The 19,307-nt window shown below is 42.0% G+C and overlaps 1 long non-coding RNA gene across 1 annotated transcript in view; it reads left to right on the forward strand.

Annotated features, from left to right (window-relative positions):
* The first annotated feature begins 2,686 nt into the window (after positions 1-2,686).
* Positions 2,687-19,307, forward strand: part of LOC115081545 — a 34,913-nt gene continuing 18,292 nt past the window's right edge. Inside the window, exons 1-2 of the long non-coding RNA XR_003853827.1 lie at positions 2,687-2,893; positions 6,107-6,283. This is a non-coding gene — a long non-coding RNA (uncharacterized LOC115081545). The remainder of the gene's footprint in view (positions 2,894-6,106; positions 6,284-19,307) is intronic.

A 19,307-nucleotide genomic window follows, 5' to 3' on the forward strand; every position in this document is an offset into this window, starting at 1 on the left:
CTATAAAGAAACCAAATCACTGAGGTTAATAGTGAAAACCGATATCTCTATACCGAATGACATGTCGTTTTTCCTATGTAAATTTTTGGGTACGGACACACGATGGCATAGATCACATTAGCAGAATTGCAATCTGTATTTGATCCCCTCCGTACTCTATACTTAGTGACTGGATCCTCCCATTTTAGTCCTGTCAATGCCTGAGTACACCAACTGCAATGGCCACACGTCTGATGGCCTGTTACTACATCTGTTGATGCCATGGGGCTAAGCTGGGCATGTACTATTTTGTCCCTGATATTTCTGCCCCGTGTGGTGGCAAACAGTGGAAGTTCTTTAAACACGTCATGAAGAGTAAGCACGTGCCAATGCCGCTTAATTGTGCTAGTAATGATTCCAACTGCTGTCGACTGTTATAATACGCATGTTAATCTTGCCTCTTCTTTTTTTGGTTTATATAGTAATAGTTGTTGACGATCACTAAACTTGGCTTTTCTGTATACTCGGGTGATAGCCTTCTGGGGATATCCTCTCTCATGAAATCTACCTTGCAAAATGCTTGCTTGTTCTTCGAAACCTTCTTCTGTAGAACATATGCGTCTTGCTCTAAAATATTGGCTCACTGAGAGCCCCATTTTGAAGCCTGATGCATGATGGCTTGAGAACCTCACATCGCAAACCCACTCTGTGGGTTTGCGATGAATGGTGGTCTGGAACTGTCCATCCTGTACTTCTATGGCCACGTCCCAAAAAGTTATGTGTTGTTTTGAAATTTGTGCTGATGATATTCTCCTAATTTGTCTATTGATTATATTTAGTGGTTTTGTTCCATTTTCTTTACCCAGAGACACTTTTGTTTCTTTATATACTAAAGTGGGAAAACAAGTTTACTGATTTAATTAAGAATATGGAAGGTATAGATTTTTGTATTTGTTTCCTCTCCTTTGTGTGGAGGACTGAAGTGATGTAAACTTTCTGCTTTGTAAAATTGAAAGAATTGATAAATAAAGAATTGAAAAAAAAACAAAATGGCGATCATACGCCCCTGTGACATAGTGAGGGCAAAGGCTATCGCGCCATTTTGAATACTGGCAGCCAATGGTCTGAGTGCAGGAGGTCGCTCCCGGACCCCCGCTGGACTTTTGGCATGACTTGTGGGGGTCAGTAGGGTCCCCCAAGACTTTCCACAAGCCCCTGGTGGTCCATCGGGGGTCCGGGAGCAATGTCTTGCCCTCGGGCCTTTGGCTGCCAGTAATCAAAATGGCACCGATAGCCTTTACCCTTCCTATGTCACAGGGGTTACCGGTGCCATTGGTCAGCCCCTGTCATATGGTAGGAGCACAAGATGGCACCGGCCATCCATTGCTCCTACCATGTGACAGGGGCTGACTAATGGCACCGGTAGCCCCTGTGACATAGTAAGGGCAAAGGCTATTGGCGCCATTTTGAATACCGACAGCCCAGGGTGTGAGTGCAGGAGATGGCTCCCGGACCACCCGCTGGACCACCAGGGAGTTTTGATAAGTCTTGGGGGGTCAGGAGGGTGGGGGGGTTGTAGTTAATTTAATTTTAGCCAGTAAGAATAACGATTAACATATTAACATATCGGGGGGCCCCCCTTGCCAAATGCAACATATCTGCCCCCCCCAACGAATATGAATCCTGAATGAAACGTATGGCATCTCTTTGCACATCCCTAGCTGGTCACACTATTGTTGAACTGAGATGGATGATTTTAGAGCAAATTCACATGCCAATACGGGGCGGGGATATCAGGGTCAAGTTAAACCACCGCGAGGCATTCTGGATTTATACATTAACATCATCCACTCCAAAAGGCATGAACAATGAGCTTAATTTGAACATTTTATTGTGGTGCTATCAGGTAATTTTTTTCATTACTAAACCAGTGATCCAGTTCTCGCATAGATATTGAGCTCAATTTGAACATTCTCATAGCAGTGACATCAGGCAGTATTCACTATTAACATCAGTGATTTGGTTTCTTTATGGACACTGTGTTCTACTAGATCCGACCTAACAGTGAAAGATAACAGAGTATGAATCTTATAGTCTCCTGCCAGGTCCGACTAAAGGTCTCTCGCCATTGAGAACGTGTATTATGGAAATTTATACACCAAGATGAGGCGGGGACGTTTGAGTCAAGTTAAACTACCGTGAGATATTCTGGTTTCATACATTAATATCATCTGCCTTAAGAGGCAGTACCGATGAGCTTAATTTGTACACCTCATTGAAGTGCAGTTAGGTAGTTTTTTCTACCATAATCAGCGATCAGGTTCCGGCACAGATATTGAGCTTAATTTGCAACTTTCATCGCAGTGCTATCAGATAGTTCCCTACTACCAGAACCAGCGATTTGAGTCTCCCACAGACATTGGGTTCTATCAGGTCCAACTCGACAGCAAAAGACAATAGAGCATGTATTTTATAGTCCCCAGTCAGGTCCATTTAAAGGTCTTTCTATTGAGAACATGTTTATTATGGAGAGCAGAGAGGTGTAGCATATATAGACGTACCGGCAGCCACCAGCCAGTTTAATTAGTGATCAAGCTCCTGATAGGTGCGTTTAAATTTAAATGTCACTTATTGGCAAATAGATATGCCCCGGTTCAAACATTTAAGAAGGGTTGGACATTAGACAAGTTCAGTAGACATCTATGGCGTCATGCTGGAGGGAACGGAGAGGATAAATTAAATTATACCCGATTTTGGCAGCTTGAACATAAAGACATAGCGAGGCAATAATCCTGTCTATTGGAGCATTTTTTACAGAGATACTCCCCTGAAGAAAGACGCGAAGTCTGAAACATGCAGCGTGTCGGGATTGAGATTTACTAGTACAAGGCATACAGATTCAGGAAGTTTGAAGGTACCCGCTTTGAAAATGATTTATTTCTTCAGCTCAAGCTATATCTCTAATATCCAGCTAACAACATTGTAGATGATGAGAGTTTCAGGACTCTATATTTAAAATTCTTAAAAAAAAAATAGAGTATAAAAATTAACACGGAGGCGATAGGAGGTGAATGATTATATTTGCATAACAGTGCAGGCACGCCTGCACATATGTATGAAACCTTCTACCTACTCCAAAATAAATTTTAGATGGGATAAAAAATTTTAAAATAAATTTCCACTGGTTGTGTAGGCATTAAGTATAACTGTGAAAAGCAAAAAAAGTAGGTAATAAATATAATAGAAAAAATAGTTCTTTACGTACAATGATAGAACAGGAGTTCTGTTCTCTATATGATTATAAATAGGATTTTAGCCAGTTATATTCAGCAGTGTACCTAATCAACAACACTGCTGAATATCCATGAATATTTATATGGCTAAATTAATTTCAGTTATCTTCTCCACACTGCTAAATACTGACCTTTCTATATCTGGCCTGTCTGCAGTACTCTAAACCCTGTGACATAGTGACAAAAAGAGGCAACTGTCATCCTACCTTTGTTCTTCTATCTAAATGTATCTGTAAACTTTTTCTTTCACTCTCGATAAGCGCTTATGAAAGCTCTCTGAAATTTAAGAGAGAAATAACTCCAGAAAATGGTGACTCTTCTCTAAGTTTAGCTTTTCTTTCAGTTTTAGGTTTAGCAAATTGAGAAAGTCAAAATTGAATAGGCCAGTCAGAAAGTTCTTCCCTTTGGTTGGTCATATTGTTTCTTTGTCCCTTCCCTTTCCTGCTCAGCTCTTTCTAGCATCAAGAAAAAAAAAAAAAAAAAGAACCTGTGGTTTTGCTTGTTCTATAGACTTTATCCGAAAATGAATGCAAACTCAAATTTTCATTATGCTGAGAGGTCCCCTCCATTCCTTTCATTTGAATGTTTCAGCCATTTGATTTAAACGGAAATGGATTAATTTATCAAATTTCATCCATTCAATTTAAATGATTGCACATCCTCTAGAAGCCCCGTTCCCTTGCCAAATCAGAGTAAGGATGAATACAACCTGATTCTGCTCTTCCATCCCTAGTTTATTTCAGAGATAAACAAGTGGTCCCAAATAATAAGCATAAGTGATCCTTATTACCTACAAGTGTTTTATCAAGTGCTTCAACAGAGAACTGAATGAGTCCCAAGAACCTCCTTGAATTACAGACACTGTTCTTCAAAAATGTTGACAGACTGATGTTTTCCATGTAATTGCCACATGATAATCTGGCAAAAATTAGCAATATCTTGACAGTGACAAGCTGCAAATATCCATGCGCAAGATCTCTAGAATGTTCTGGAAGGGAACTAAATTGTTAAAAGATTTTAAAGACAGATGATTCATCAGAATTGCCTATTTCATGGACCCTAGTTGGCAGCTTTAACATCCAAAAATAATTTTACTCTAATGAGATATATGTAATTAAATTACCCTCTAGCTAATCATAATTTAATATGTTGTGATGGTTTCTCTGTTTCTTTTTGATATCTGTTTATGGCTGTCCTCATTTAATTGAATTGCTGAAGCTCATACCTGTGCTATTAATAATTTGTCACTTTCCTTTCCAAAGACCTGGAAGGAAATGACAGACTGATATCAACTAAGTAGTACCTAAATTTAGTTAAGCGACTTTGTATTTCTGTTTAAATGTACTGTTTTGAAAACAAGCCATCTATACCATCAATACCTAACTGTAAATCATAACATGGAGTGCACAATGAAAGTGGTTTCCACTTTCTTTTTTGACAGTTGTGGCAACAAAGAGTAGAAAGCACAGCAAAATTGGTTTTGATAAGGATGTGCAAATCTGATATCATATATTTGGTATATCAGTGATTTTTATAGTTGTGTTAAAATGATTGTGTTATGTTTAGGGAAGGATGTGAACCCCTGGGCTGAGATGAGTGATGTCTCCACCCACAGGAAGGAGCCCTGTGAGCCTCACCGTCAGCAGGCACAGTCTTAGTAGCATGGCACACAGCTAGAAACAGATTCTTTATTAAAGGAAGGAAATGTCCTCAGTATTAGTAATAAGGAAGCACAGACCTGGGCAATGGGAGGTATCCAGAATGAGACTTGGACCGGTGCTTTTCAATATATATATATAAATGATCTGGAAAGGAATACGACGAGTGAGGTTATCAAATTTGTGGATGATACAAAATTGTTCAGAGTAGTTAAATCACAAGCAGACTGTGATACATTACAGGAGAACCTTGCAAGACTGGAATATTGGGCATCCAAATGGCAGATGAAATTTAATGTGGACAAGTGCAAGGTGCTGCATATAGGGAAAAATAACCCTTGTTGTAGTTATACAATGTTAGGTTCCATATTAGGAGCTACCACGCAGGAAAAAGATCTAGGCATCATAGTGGATAATACTTTAAAATTGTCAGCTCAGTGTGCTGCAGCAGTCAAAAAATCAAATAGAATGTTAAGAATTATTAGGAAGGGAATTGTTAATAGAACGGAAAATGTCACAATGCCTCTGTATCGCTCCATGGTGAGACTGCACCTTGAATACTGTGTACAATTCTGGTCGCCGCATCTCAAAAAAGATATAGTTGCGATGGAGAAGGTACAGAGAAGGGCTACCAAAATGATAAAGGGGATGGAACAGCTTCCCTATGAGGAAGGCTGAAGAGATTAGGGCTGTTCAGCTTGGAGAAGAGGCGGCTGAGGGGGGATATGATACAGGTCTTTAAGATCATGAGAGGTCTTGAACAAGTAGATGTGACTCGGTTATTTACACTTTCGAATAATAGAAGGATTAGGGGGCATTCTATGAAGTTAGCAAGTAGCACATTTAAGACTAATCGGAGAAAATTCTTTTTCACTCAACGCACAATAAAGCTCTGGAATTTGTTGCCAGAGGATGTGGTTAGTGCAGTTAGTGTAGCTGGGTTAAAAAAAGGTTTGGATAAGTTCTTGGAGGAGAAGTCCATTAATGGCTATTAATCAATTTTACTTAGGGAATAGTCACTGCTATTAATTGCATCAGTCGCATGGGATCTTCTTAGTGTTTGGGTAATTACCAGGTTCTTGTGGCCTGGTTTTGGCCTCTGTTGGAAACAGGATGCTGGGCTTGATGGACCTTGGTCTGACCCAGCATGGCAATTTCTTATGTTCTTATGTTTAGTGGAGAAGATCCGGTAGTGACCAGTGGAGCGGGGTACACCGGGGATCCCCTCTGGCAAGAGCAGGCACCTCAGGATGCAGATCCGGTAGTGACCCGTGGAGTAGGGTACACAGGGGATCCCCTCTGGCGAGAGCAAGCACCTCAGGATACAGATCCGGTAGTGGCCCGCGGAGCGAGGTATGCCGAGGAAGTCTGTACAGTAGATGTTGGTAGTGATGCCAAACTCGAACACAGTCCTGTGCAGGTGAAGAGCAAGAATACTGTAGGGTAGGAATGAAGATAGACTTTTACTGAAGAAGGGCAGTAGTGGCCCGAGGATTGGGGTATGCCACGTAGGTTCCTCTGTGTTGTCCAGAAATGATGAGGTCTGTAGAAGTATTCACAGTAGGTGATTCCTGGAGCAAGTAGATCAGAGAAGTAGATTGGTAGCAGCTAGGCAGGAAGGCCCTCTGAGGAGCAGATAGCCATGAACGCAGGGGAGCCCCCGAGGAGCGGATTCTCAGAGCGTCCAATAGTCAAAGCTGTAACAGGAACAGGAAGTCCTTGAATGAGCAGAGTACAGCAAGATGGAACTCCTTGCTAACTCAAGGAAGGCAAGGGCTGGCTCCATTAAATACGCTAATGGGTTGATGTCATCGGGTAGGGATGCCCCAGAGGTTCCCGCCATGATGTATTCAAATAAGGCCCCTGTGTGCATGCACGACTAGGTAACTCCAGGTCCAAGATGGCAGCCAGCAGTGCCCACGCTGTCCCAGGAACGCCGGAGAGGTCAGCACAAACTGGCAGACACTGCCATTCTTCCTAGATGAGATGGAGCAGAGAAAAAGAGGTGAGCATGAGAGGTTGCAGCCGTCTGCGACCGACAGGCGGGAAAGATTGCATGGATATAATTTAAATAGATATTAATTAGAATATTTTTGATCCATTGCTATGCACAATGCACCTTATAATTTATAGGATTTCTGTTCCAGATCTCTGTGCATCCTGAGGGTAATTTTCAATAGTGTGTATAACTCAGCACATACAAATTTAACATGGTGTGCCTAAAGTTATACAAGGTTTATAAAACATTGCATATCACTGCCCCAAACGTATGTGTGTATATTTCAGTTAGAGTATAGAGCAGTATAGCACAGTTAGAGATCTGCATAATTTCTCCACTTATTTTATAAAAGTACAAGCAAATATTGAATGCACTAAATAATAGTAAAATGTGATCATAATGCCCTCACTTTATGCACAAAGGCAGATATTATATAAAGTTGGTTGGTGTATGGGTATCTCGCTTATGAAAATACTTGTGTGCCTACTTCTGAGCACCAACTTGGTGAGATCTGTACCTGTTGACCCAGATCTTCACCAGTTTACTTACACTCTCCACCACTGGCTTCAGACCCCGACCCAAAAACTAGAGAGAAAAGAGCAGTCATATTTAATTTCCATAACAAAATACGTAAATGTGTGTGTACTTTGAAACCCTGCCTCGGAATACACTCAAAATGCCCTCTTTGGATGTGCATACTTTTCACATGGCTGCAAATTAACGTTCTTCTGAAAATGTGCTTACCATGTACAGAGGGTGTATATGCCAATTTTACTCACAGTTTCCTGTTTGGTATCTTGTCTGGTACTTATGACATGGATTGGCCACTATTGGAAACAGAATACTGTGCTTGATGGACCTTTGGTCTGATCCAGTATGGCAAGTTCTTATGTTAACCCCCAAGAAAAACATATGGGATTTTTCCTGCAACATACAAATTCTCCCTTATGATTCCATACATTATTTATGGATTATTTATTATCTCTAGCAGGACACAGATAGTGGTTAACCTACGGAGATTATTGCAAATTATCTTCAAATACTATTGAACGTGCATAGCCAATAATATGAGCACCACAAAACAGGAGCATTTTACTTAAATTAGAAATCATAACGTTCTTGTATCAGTAATTAGTCAGCAATTAGCTTGCCATCTCTTACAGGCACTACTTCAGGAAGGGAGAAAGAAGGGCTGTATTGTAACTCTGTGTGCATATGTGTGTTTACGTGTGTGTGTGCGTGTGTGAGTGCGTTTCTGTACTTGAGGGAAGGTTGAAAGGCCCTGAGATGGAAATCTAATAAATGAAAAGGTCTAACATGATCTAAGATACAAGGGCCCATTTACAAGGCCTGGAAAGCAGACTTCATTACTGCCTGCCTGAGGTTATCAAGTAGACAGTGACAGATAATTTTGTAAGGCCTATAGGGAGACAGATCTGTCTGCCAAGGGGAAAAAAAACAAAACAAGTAAATCCTGGCTTAAGACTGAGGTTAAAAAAGATTTACAAGACTCATTGATGCATGTGCCTTTCACTGAGTAAATTTTGGCTCCTAGCCATGGGAGGCTAGCCTAATTATTTACATATCTTGCATATATTGAGACCAATTGAACTGATGGGCTCTGATTGCAGGAAGCTTTTCTTTCTTAATCATGTCTAGGAAGCAAATGGACAACAGACCACAGAAAAACAGTCATTTACTGTAGGAATCTATAAAATGAAATATAAATCTATTGATGTTTGACCTTTTACTCTTCATGACTGTAAAAATGGACTGCTTATAGGCAAGCAAATCAGGCTATTAAATGAGGATGCTTTAGTCTTTTTTATCTGCTTTGCCAACAAGAGTTACACATGGATATTATAGTTTTAAAAATTAGTGATTTATTGAAATATGAATAAATCCTTTGATTACACTAAAGAGATTTATCTCTATCGTGTTTTTTTTTTTACTTTCTTAGAAAGAAATGGCCTGCCAGTTCAGCAAACCTTAGTAACTGCCACTACGTGTAGGTTACCCCAAGGCCTTCTGTTAAGGGTAGCAACTGCCAATCCATGCATGTTACCCGCCGGCCTTCTGTTAAGGGCAGTAACTGTAATTCCAAACAGGTTACCCCCCTGCTCCCCTTTTTTATTTCCAAAATCTAGTATTTAGGGATCCACAGTGTCTATCCCATGCCCTTTTGAAGTCATTTACCATTTTTGTCCTTACCACCTTTTCTGGGTGTGCATTCCAGGCATCCACTACCCTTTCTGTGAAGAAATATTTCCTGTTGCTAGTTCTAAGTCCTTGCTCCTGGAGTTTCATTTTGTGGCATTAGTTCTACAATTTAATTTCCAAAACAAAAAGTTTGACGTTTGTGCATCATTAACACCTTTCAGGTATCTGAAGATCTGTATTGTATCTCCTCTGCACCTCCTCTCCTCAAGGGTATACATATTTATATTCTTCAGCCTCTCCTCATAAGCCTTCCAATACAGACCCAGCACCATTTTGGTCACCTTTCTCTGGACTGTTTCCTTCCTGTCTCCATCTCTTTTGAGATATAGTCTCCAGAATTGATCACAGTTCTCCAGGTGAGGTCTCACCAAGGATTTGTACAAGGACATTATCATCTCCTTTTTCTTACTCATTATCCCCTTCTCTATGCAGCCTAGCATCCTTCTGGCTAAAGCTATCATCTTATCACATTGCTTTGATGCCTTCAGATCACCAGCCACTATTATCCCAAGGTCTCTCTCTCTCTCGGTCCATGCCTATTAAGCTTTTGCCCCATCACATACAGTGCTTTTGGATTACCACACCTTATATTCATGACACTTTACTATCTGGCATTGAATCCCAGCTGCCAAATCTTCGACCAGTATTCAAGCTTTTGTGAATCACTTTTCATTCTTTCTACTCCTTCAGGCATGGCCACTCTTTTGCAGATCTTAGTATCATCTGCAAAAAAACAAACTTTACCTTCTATCTCTTCTCAAAGTCGCTAAAGAAGATAATGAACAGAATTGTCCCAAAAAAAAGATCCTTGAAGCACTTCACTTAAGAAAATGCCATACTGGGTCAGACCAAAGGTTCAAGCCCAGCATCCTGTTTCCAACAGAGGCCAATCCAGGCCATAAGAACCTGGCAAGTACCCAAAAACTAAGTCTATTCCATGTTACCATTGCTAATGGCTGTGGCTATTCTCTAAGTGAACTTAATAGCAGGTAATGGACTTTTCCTCCAAGAACTTATCTAATCCCTTTTTAAACACAGCTACACTAACTGCACTAACCACATCCTATGGCAACAAATTCCAGAGTTTAATTGTGCGTTGAGTATTTATTTATTTATTTATTTAAAAAATTTATATACCGTTTTATAAAATAAGTTTTTGTCAAAACGGTTTACATGATTAAAATAAAATTATTCAAAGAAAATCAAATTAAAATAAGTTAAAATATACAAAAATTAGTTAATAGCTAAAATTTAGCTTAAAGATAAATTAAATTAATTACTCAAAAACAAAATAATAAAATATGTTGCCTTGGACTACTTATCAGGGGAAGGTAGGGAAGGGGGAGGGGTATGAAAAAATGGAAGTGTAGCTAATAAGAGGGGAATAGGGAAATGGTAAAAGGGGAAGGAGTGAGATGAATCTGATGGATGTGGAAATGAAAATGAGTGAGCATTAAACTTGTTCTTGAGTGGATGAGTAAAAAAAAGAACTTTCTCCGATTAGTTTTAAATGTGCCCCATGCTAACTTCATGGAGTGCCCCCTAGTCCTTCTACTATCCGAAAGAGTAAATAACCGATTCACATCTACCCATTCTAGACCTCTCATGATTTTAAACACCTCTATCACATCCCCCCTCAGCCGTCTCTTCTCCAAGCTGAAAAGTCCACTTAACACTGTTCTCTCCTCAGAGTAGGATCCATTTACCATTACCCGCTGTCTTCTGTCAGTTAACCAATTGTAATCCACTCCATCACCTTGGCGCCCAGTCCCAAGCTTCTAGGGGTGTGCATTCATTTTGAACTTAAATGTAAAATGCAACTTATTTTTTTTTTTAAGTTGGAAATCACGATTGTTGATCCTAAATAAAAATTTAAACCCCTCACCCTCCTTAATCCCCCCCCCCCCCCCAAGACTTACCACAACTCCCTGGTGATCCAGCAGGGAGTCAGGACGCCATTTCTGAACTCCTTTGCGAGGAGCACGTGACGTCGGCGCCACGTCGGAGTGACGCGGCGTCACGTGATTCCCCGCGGGTTCGCTCCGGGACCCTCGTTGGGCCCAAGCAATAAGGTACTGGGGTTTTTTCTTCAGCATTCTGGAGTCAAGAATCTCTGCACCTTTGGTATCCTCTTCTACAGGCACAATAGAGGGTCATGGTGGTGGTCTTGAGGGCAAGAACAGGACTACTGGTTGTTGCGTTTGCTGTTCGCAGTTGGGCCTTTCAGCTGCTCACTCACCCCTGGCAATGCACTGCCTGGCCTTCACGGTCCTGCTACCATTGTGGCTGAGTCTTTGTGCCACCTCTCCTTTTTGCAGCTGTAGGATGCTGCCGACACACTTCACGGCCTGGAGCGTCACTTTCTCCGATGCCTCCTCTGCTATCATGCGGCAGAGGAATGCTGCCAACAATGCTGTGTTCTTCACGGCCTGGATGCTGCCAAATTTAACTCCTTCATGTGGCCTGGAAATGCTGCCGCCTTGCTGTTCCAGCCCCTGTTGCTGCTCATGCATTTGACATCCTCCTAGGTGCTAGTGCATGTCCCTGTTCATAATTTAAAGGGCCTGCAGTGCAAAAAGCTTTGTGGCCCTTTCTGATTATGTCATTCCTGTAGCCCTATAAAAGGGCTTCCTTGTCAGTTCCTTGTTGCCTTTGCAGGGAGTCACTTGCTCCTGGAGTTCCTGTTCCAGATTTCTCTCCTGGAGTTTCCATTCTAGTCCTTGATTCTTCAAGGTCTTCCTGTTCCTCATTTGGAGTTCCACCATGTTCTTTGTTCCTTGCTCCTTGTCTCTCATTGGTTCCTGCCTTCAGGGTCCTTCATCTGAGAAGAAAATGTCCTGATTCTTCACTTCACCCAAGTCTCCTGAGTCTTCCAACTTCTTGGAGCCCTGCATCCAAGTCCTGAGAGCACGTGGACAGTGACCAGTCCACTGCGGGCTATGTAGGTCATGTTTCTGCTCAAGTCCTGGAAACTAGTCTCCCATGTCTTCATCTAGTCAAGTCCCTGAGTTTCCTTGTGTGCTAGCACATGGTCAGGGACCAGCCATGGTGGCTGTGTAGGGTGCATCACAGCAGAATTCCTGAATCCAAGTTCCCACAGGTGTGCCAATGTCATGTTCTGCGACCAGCCCGCGGTGGGTTGTGTAGGGTACCTCATAGCACTGGGCTTGCTTCCAAGTCCGTCTTCACCAGGACAACTCCTCAGAGTCCATCCTTGTTTTAAAGTTCAAAGTTCCAAGTTTCAAGTCAATTTCAGAGATCCAAGTTCCTAATCTTTTTCCTAGTTCTGGTCTCTTGGAGCTTGTCCAGCCAGTGGATCTCCTTGTTCATCATTCCAAGTGATGTTCCTCTTTCCAAGTGATGGTCCTCATTCCAAGCCATGTTCAAATCTTCAGTGCCTTCATCTAATTTCCAAGTCATGCCTATGCCTTCTGAGTCACTTTATCTGTCCTGATGCAAAAGCCATTCCCAAGCAGCAGGTGCGAAAGGGCTATTGAGTGGCCAGAGGGCTACCCCAGAGACCAGCATTGCATTGCTGGTTCTCGTTCCTGTGTGTTCAGGTTCCATGAAGTCTCCAAGAATTCCTAGTCTCCAAGTCTTGTCTACGCCATGCACGGATGTTCTTGCCTACTCACAGTCTCCCGATGATCAGGCCTCAAGCCCACTTGCAACACCAGTTTATAAAGAGATATACAAAATATATTATGAATTCAAAGTGTTGGAGGTAATTTCAGTTAGTATACCATGTTCTTAATACTGTGTAGCATAGAGAAGGGCCCCTGCAAAACAAAGGGCAAATTTAAGCGAAGGCATACACAGCCTCAGTTTGCTGGTTCTCCGCCAGACAAGTTCTCCCAGTTGAAATTGGGGGGCTGGGAGACATTTCTTATCCACTTGTGTCTTAGCCTGAATGGCTGTTACGTTTAGGCAGTGGTCAGATGTAGAGAACACCACCTGCAGGGGTGCCCCCGGGTGGAGAGACGCAGGAGTGAATAGTACTGGGTGATGAATGGAACCTGTGGAGCAGAGTACTGGCTGGCAAGGAGGCTGGGGCTGGCTGGAACCTGTGGAGCTGGATTGTAGCTGGGTGCTGGCTGGAACCTGTGGAGCTAGATTGTAGCTGAGTGCTGGCTGGAACCTGTGGAGCTGGATTGTAGCTGAGTGCTGGCTGGAACCTGTGGAGCTGGATTGTAGCTGGGGGCTGGCTGGAACCTGTGGAGCTGGATTGTAGCTGAGTGCTGGCTGGAACCTGTGGAGCTGGATTGTAGCTGGGTGCTGGCTGGGACCTGTGGAGCTGGATTGTAGCTGGGTGCTGGTTAGAGAGAATTCTATGCAGGCTGAGGGAGTCTCTGATACAAGGTGCGTGGAGGTATGTATGGAAGTGAATGCGGGTAAAGATGGTCAGAACACAGGAGCAGAGTGCAGGTAAGAGTGGATACAGGTTAGTGTGCAGGTAAGAGTGATATAGACTGTGAGTATGTGTGAACTGAAACTGAGGGAACCTGAGGAAGACAGACTGACAATGAACAGACAGACAAACCAGGACAGCACTAACACTGAACACAAAACACATAAGTCCGAAGGCTACACAACAAGGCAGAAGCCCAAAGGCAGGGCAGCAAGGCAGAAGCCCAAAGGCAAGGCAGCAAGGCAGAAACCTGAGGGCAAGGTAGCAAGAGAGGCTAGAGCAGGGAGCCCAAACGAGCTCGATGCCGAAGCACTGGAGTCTTGGGTAGGCAGGATTATAAAGACGGTCCGGGACATAAAGCAGCTGACTAGGGCAGATTGGACCAGCCAGGAGAGCAAGCTCTTGAGGGACCCCTGGTGGTGAGGCGGTTGCACAGCAGCCATAGCCGTAACAATGGCAGCTTGCTCCAGAAGTCACTGTGAGGTTTGCCATTGCCGATGTACTTCCTGACCTTTGATATTTACAGCAGGACAAGTGACCAGCATTGCCAAAGGCATAGGTGTTCATGGATGGCGTCCATACACTGAATAGAAGGGAGAGTCTCTGGTAGCTTGGTTAATATGGTTATTATAACAAGCCTCTGCCCACTGAAGTAAGGAAGCCCAATTATCCTGGCATTGGTTCAATACAAAAGTAGGAACCCTTTAAGCAATTGATTTATGTGTTCAGTCAGTCCATTCATCTGATGATAGTAAGCAGATGAAAATTCTAATATGATCCCAAATTCTTGCAGAAACTTCTCCAATATCAGGCAATAAACTTAACCCCTCTGTCAGAAAGGATATGATGAGGAAAATCATGCAAGCGGAACACATGTTGTACAAATAATTGAGCTAATTCTGGTGCAGTGGGTAATCATGATAGAGGGAAAAAATGTGCCATTTTAGAAAATTTGTCTACTATAACTAAAATGGTAGTATTGCCTTCTGATGACCTCCCCAATATTTACCAAAAGTCCCTGGTGGTCCAGCGGGGGTCCTGGAGCGATCTCCTTCACTCAGGCCGTCGGCTGCCGGTATTCAAAATGGCACCAATAGCCTTTGCCCTTACAATGTCACAGGGGCTATCGGCGCCATTTTGAATACCGGCAGCCAACAGCCCGAGTGCAGGAGATTGTGCAAGGACCCCCACTGGACCACCAGAGACTTTTGGCAAGTCTTGGGGGGGGGGGGTCAGGAGGGTGGGGGTTTATTCGTTAGTGATATGTTGTATTCGTGGGGGTTTGCCATACGTTTTTTGACTCCCACGAATACAACGAATATGGCATATATGTAGCGGATTGCCAATACGTTGCAAACGAATGCACACCCCTAGTAGTTTAAAGAATGAGTTTTTTACTATTGAAGAGATATGGGAGGACATAGATAAGCACGAGTCAATATGCACAAAAAGGTTTTGGGCTTTTGATACAATGGGAGTTAATATATCATCTAAGAGTAAGTGAGGGGGAGGGGGCTGCAGGCAGAATGAGGAATAATTGATAAGTATATGACTTCTGTTTTAGAGTTATTTAGTTTCAGGCAGTTGTGGAAAAGCCATACTTCTATTGTTTTGATATATAGACAGACAGTTGTGAGGGTATTGGACCATGATGTGGAGTATGCTATGAAAAACTGGATGTTATCAGCATAAATTTTGAATTGTATATTCAGTTTGCTAAGAATGTGACAGAGGGGTAGTAAGTAGATGTTAAATAGAACAGCGGAGAGTGGAAAAACCTTGAGATACCCCAGAAGAGGGGTTATACCAGTCAGAAAAATAGGGACCAATGTCAATCTGGTGCGGGCGATTATGTAGGCAGGATTTGAACCAGTTTAATACAGTGTTGGTTATGCCTATGGATTGTAATTGATGCATGAGTACTTTATGGTCAAGGTGTCAAATGCAGCTGAGATATCATGTAATACTAGAATATAATCAGTGTTTGAATCAAAGCCTCATAGTATAGTGTCAAATGAAGAGAGAAGCAGTGTTTCAGTGCTTTGACCTTTACGGAAACTGTGTTGATTTGGATGAAGAATAGAGTTATCAGATAAATAGTCAGTTAGTTGGTGAAAAACAACGGATTCAATGAGTTTTGCAAGGGGGGTAAAGATGTCGAAAATTGGATTGCTTCGAAAGGTCTTCATTTTTCTTTTTTTGTATTGGGCAGATAGAAGTTTGTTTCAGGACTTCAGGAAAAATGCCAGAATCTAAAGATTGATTTATAATATTGCATAAAAATGGGGAAACTAGTTCATTTAGATCTTTTAAAAGATAGCCAGGGCAGGACTGAAAAGAGATGTTGATATATTGACTTTGTGTAATATATGAGAAATGGTAGCAGGGTTTGTTTGGGAAAAAACAGACCAGCTGCATACTGGGGTAAGGAGTGATGAATGTAAACTGACAGGGTTTGTGAAGCTATTAGCAATTTTAGCTATTTTATCTTGGAAATAAGTGGTGATGCGGTTACAAAGGGAATTGTTTAAATCTGAGTGATCCAGTTGTTGGATGGTAGTTAGAGATTTAACAATGTTGAACAACACTGATACATTTCCATTAGCAACTTTTATTCTATTAGAGTAGAAAGTTTTCTTGGCATTGTTTATTTCTTTTTTGTATTTTCTTAAGCAAGCAAAATAGGAGTTTTTAGTAGAAGCTGTGTTGTGTTTACGCCAGTGTCTTTCATAGCATCTGAGGGAGGTTTTTAGCAACTGTAACGAGCATACCAGGGGGCATGAGTCTTAGATTTGACATGTACAAGAATAAATGGAGCTATGGTGTTTAAAGTGTTGCTAATTGCTGAATTCCAAGTGGATACAGTGTTATTTACATTGGTACTGACTGTCGAGGGTATGTTTGGGAGAAAAGTCTCAATAAAAGATTCTGTGATAAACTTTTTTCTTCTAAAGTGTGTATTAATGCTGCTGTTATTTTTGGGGAGTAAGGGCTGAATGATAAGGTATGCTAGTGATAGAGAGGGTGTTTGCAATTGGCCGCTGAAGACGTGACGTCACGACATTTGGCGTCACGGGATGTGACGCCACATCTTGAGCGGCCAATTGTACGCTTCCCCCCGTGCAGGCGGCCATCTTTCTTAGTCGGGAGGAGCTATGATCGTGTTCCTGCTGATGGCTTCAAAAAAGTAAGTTCTGCAGGCGTCCAAAAGCGACTTACTTTTGGGATCTTGACAGATCCCAAAAGTAAGTCGCTTTTGGAAAAAACCCAAAATTGTCGCTTTTTGAAAAAAAAAACCCAAAATTGCTTTTGTTTTTTTTTTTGCTTCGCCGCTGTGTCTCTTCTCCTTCTCCCGGAGCAAGGCTGCTTTTCGCGCCCTGCTCCGGGAGGAGGAGAGACACAGCGGCGAAGCAAAAAAAAAAAACAAACCAAAAGCAAGAAGTAAGTCGCTTCGCCGCTTCCCTGCTCCCGGAGCAAGGCTGCTTTTCGCGCCCTGCTCCGGGAGGAGGGAAGCGGCGAAGCGACTTACTTCTTGCTTTTGATTTTTTTGCTTCGCCGCTGTGTCTCTCCTCCTCCAAAAGCAAGAAGTAAGTCGCTTTGCCGCTTCCCTCCTCCCGGAGCAAGGCTGCTTTTCGCGCCCTGCTCCGGGAGGAGGGAAGAGTGAAGCGGCGAAGCGACTTACTTTTTGCTTTTGGTTTTTTCGCTTTTTTTTTTGCTTCGCCGCTGTCATCTCTTCTCCCCTCCTCCCTGGTATCTGTCATTTCAAATGACATTTGAAATGACAGATACCAGCGTGGCGTGAAGCCTTAGGCCCGCGCACCCAGGATACTGTATAGGCGCTCTATCCAGTATCCTGGGTTGCGCGGGCCTAAGGCTTCACGGACGCGGTTTACATTTAAATAAAATTAGTGTTCAGGATCGAGCGGTAGGTGAGCTGCACTGTGCGTGCGGCAACCGCGGGTGCCGTAGGCACTAACGCAGCTCTTCCTACCGCTCGGTACTGGATAGACCTGTTAGCTGGATATCTTTGAATATTGAGCCCTACGTTATTTTTTCATTTGAAACAAACCAAATGAATGGAGGTGACCTAAAAAATGAATAAATAACAAAAGAAAAAATGTACCTCTTCACATCCCTATTGCTCAGGGCTATTATTCTAGAGGACATGATTTGGACAATTGCTAAATTAAAGTGCCATATGCTAACTTTATATTTTGGCAGTCTCTGCTGAAATATACTTTTACAGACATTTTTTTTTGGTCTTTTGAATATAAGTACTATGATTTCTAGGTATCCTTTATGTTTTTATTTCATTGTATCACACAAGTGTTATTGGTTTTGTTTTATTACTGAAATGTGGTTAAAGGAAGATTCTCTTTATGTTTGGCACAGGCCTGCCACCCAGGTTACTCACAAGCATAAAATGTAGGCTGAAGAGACAGGCGGGAGGAGTGGCAATTTTTTTTCAAAATGCCATGAGATTCAGAGAGATTGAGATTAATAGTGCTCATTTATTGATGCACTGTTATTGAGGCTTGAATCAGTTTCCACTTGGAATGTATTAATTATCATAATCCACCAGATACATCAAAAAATTCACTGACTGAAACATGGGAATTTAGTGATTGTGCCATAAATTGTGATCATCTTTTAGTATTAAGAGATTTCAATGTTCATTGGTAGAATTTAGTTAGCTGCTAGGACAATGCCTTTTTACAGCTATGGAATATTTATATTTCTGCCAATTCATAGTGCAGGTGAAATGTTAGACTTTGTGTTTACTACCCAACCATTAGAAATAGTTGATTGCTCTGCTGCTGTATCATGGATGAATCATTATTTGATCGCTTTCTATTTAAATAATGCTGTTGATCAATTTCCTCAGCCTGACCTGGTAATTTCTTTAAAACACTGTAAGGAAGTTGATTGGGAAACTTTTACTTCTGAATTAGATAACCTTCCTGAAGATTTTGCCACATGTTTTTTTTATTCTCAGGTGGAAATTTGGGATGAGGTTCTAGCTTTTATTAAGATAGCAGTGCCATTAATTCAGAGAATCCATCACTCAAAAGTGAGATATACTTGAGATCATGCCAGGTTAAGGAAACTTAGAAGTCCAGTTTGGCATTCTGAACATAAATGGAGAAACAATAAGTCATGGGAAAATGAGATATGTTATGCAGATCCAATATTAATGTTTATAGGTAATGTATTAAGTAAAGCAAAGAAGGACTATTTGTCTAAGCAACTGCAACAGGCAGAGAATAGACACATGCCATTATGAACTAGCATTCGACTTTATCAGTAAACTCAAGGAATGTCCCATAGCTACTTCCTTATTTACTGAAAAGGTTTCCCTCCTTTTTGAAACCTAGGGGCAGTAACTTGAAGAAAAAAAAGGGGATTTAGAGAGTGGGGAGGAGAGGGGAAGGGGAAGGAAGGTTAGAGTAGGGGGTAGGAAAGGCATTTAAGTTTGCAAATCCATTTTTGCTCTCTGTGGATCAACATCTCTGAAAAATTGCTGCCCCAAGACGGAGGAGGCAACACGTCAATGACAAAGAACTTGAGATCAATTTCAGAATGTCCTAACGTAAGCCAGTGAGATACTAGGGGGGCTGTTTCTCATCCTGTTCTAATATTCAATCGATGTTCGATGATCTGAGTACGGAGCGGGCGAGTAGTCTTACCAACATAAAGTTTAGGACAGGGGCAGGTAATCACATAAATCACTCCCCTGGACTGGCATGTAG

This window comes from Rhinatrema bivittatum, chromosome 1 (assembly GCF_901001135.1).
Source record: "Rhinatrema bivittatum chromosome 1, aRhiBiv1.1, whole genome shotgun sequence".
Taxonomy (NCBI): Eukaryota; Metazoa; Chordata; class Amphibia; order Gymnophiona; family Rhinatrematidae; genus Rhinatrema; species Rhinatrema bivittatum.